At 30.1% G+C, this 2,068-nt stretch overlaps 1 non-coding gene across 1 annotated transcript; it reads right to left on the bottom strand.

Moving 5' to 3' along the window:
- Positions 1-1,538: 1,538 nt before the first annotated feature.
- LOC140530558 (U6 spliceosomal RNA) lies at positions 1,539-1,643 on the bottom strand. The gene has a single exon (XR_011975994.1). It is a non-coding gene; the product is annotated as a U6 spliceosomal RNA (small nuclear RNA).
- Between the last annotated feature and the right edge of the window lie 425 nt (positions 1,644-2,068).

The raw sequence follows: 2,068 nt of genomic DNA, 5'->3' as shown, positions 1-2,068 counted from the left end.
TGTGGGTTCTAGGACAGTCTTCTCCCGGTGTCAAATATCTATTTTTCTGACCTCCTAAGTTGTCTTGGCCTGGAAGAATGTTTTACTCTGACCTTTGTTGGCTTTACCACTCCAGAATTTTATTTGAGGCATTATTTTAAAGTTGTTTGGAGGGAAATGTTGGAAGAACTCAGCCAAGTGCTTTCTCTATTCTGACACCTCTATTCTGACATCTCCACTCCCAGAGGCTTCTGTCTTCTCATTTTTGAGAACAATTTATATAATATTGGAATGGAATGTTTGATATGATTCCCTTGCAAACCCTTTTGTTCCTAAGTTCTTAATGGGGAAAATTCAGTGATTGGGTTATTAAAATTCTCTATTTCTTATTCCATTAATCTGAATATTTCATATTTTTGTGAATACACAGACATTTTATTTATTATCAATTATACTAGCATAGTTGGGCAAACTAGTTTCTAATAATTTCCTTTTTTATCTTCATTTGTTGTGAATTCCCCCTTTTGATAATAAGATTGTTTATACTGATATGTTGATAATAAGGTTTTCTATTTTGTAAAGTGACATTATGTAACATTTAATAAATTCTATGAGTTTTTTCATAAAATATTAGCTCTATGTTTCACTTAGTTTAGTGTGGTTCCTTTTGGTTTTCAGTTTTATTAATCTCTTTGATTTTTAAATATTTGTATTTTCTGTTTAATTGTTATTTGCCTTTTTTTCTAGTTTTTTTGTTATTATTGCATATCATATATATTTGCCCGTTCTTTTTGTCTCTTGTTGGTGAAAGTATTTAAAAATATAAAATTTTCTCTAAGGATTTTTTGTCTCATTGTTGTTCCTTTCTTTGATTAAATTATTCATTGTTCCTCTGATATGTTCTTTGATTCACCAGTTGAATATGGTTGCTATTTAGTCTCCATTTAAGTATGAATACTTCCTTCAAAATCCTTTCATCAATTTTAATTTTTATTGCTCTGTAATCATGAAAAGATATGCATTATTTTTTATCTGTGTTTATAATGCTTTTTTTTGGTCATAAAACATGACTAAGTTTTGTAAAGGGGCCACAGGTAGCTTAGCTATATATGTTCCTTGCTATTTCTATTTAGTATCTGCTGGACATTTGTTATATCTAATTTTTCCAAAGATCTATCTAGGGCTTTAAGATATTTCTCTCTTTTTAAAATATATGTTACATTTGTTTAGGTCCAAAAGGGTCTTATTATAGTTTTGGTGCCCATTTTAATATGTAATTTTATTAACTTTTCATAAAGTACTTAGATGTTATGCAACTCATGCATATACATTATTAATTATTTCATTGTCTATCATGCCTTTAAGCATAAGGTAGTTTTTATTTATCTCTTTTAATCATAACTATTTTTACTGTTGCATTATTTGAGATTATAATCATTACTTCTGCTTTGTTTTAGTTCATCTGAATCTTTACAAATTCTCTTTCAATACCTCATTTTTAACTCTATGCCAGTCTTTTGTTTCAACTCTATTCTTTTAAACAACATAATTTTTGGCTCAAAAATATGGAACACTTTATGCATTTGCATGTCACCCTTGCACAGGGCTATACTAACTTTTTTTGTATTATTCTAATTTTATAATATGTGCTGCCAAACAAGCACTCATTTTCTTTTTCCTGTATTCAAGATTCCACTAATTATCTGCTTCTAGCCCATGTAGAGCCCACATATCTCCCCAATGGATTCTGGAATGTATAGGGTCATTGAATCATAGGATTCAGAGCTGGTAGAGACCTTAGAGATCATTTCCTTGAACTCCCTTATATTATAGATGAAGATACTGAGATACAGAGAGGCTAATGACATGTACCCAAAATTACACTCAGTTCAAGTAACAAAGTATAGATTAAAACTGAAATCTTGTGCCTTCAAATCCATTATACTTTTCATCATACATACTGCCTTTCATTTGAGTAAATTAGTTGGATAGGAATCATGGATTTACCATATTAAAATACTCCTTGATTAGGAGCTAATCAAACATTGTAACTATTCTTTCAATCCATTCTTGCCTCCTGTGGTAGGCC

The sequence above is a fragment of the Notamacropus eugenii genome, chromosome 2, assembly GCF_028372415.1.
Source record: "Notamacropus eugenii isolate mMacEug1 chromosome 2, mMacEug1.pri_v2, whole genome shotgun sequence".
Lineage (NCBI taxonomy): Eukaryota > Metazoa > Chordata > Mammalia > Diprotodontia > Macropodidae > Notamacropus > Notamacropus eugenii.
Note: the sequence above shows the minus strand (reverse complement) of the source record. Positions and strands in the feature narration are given on the sequence as shown.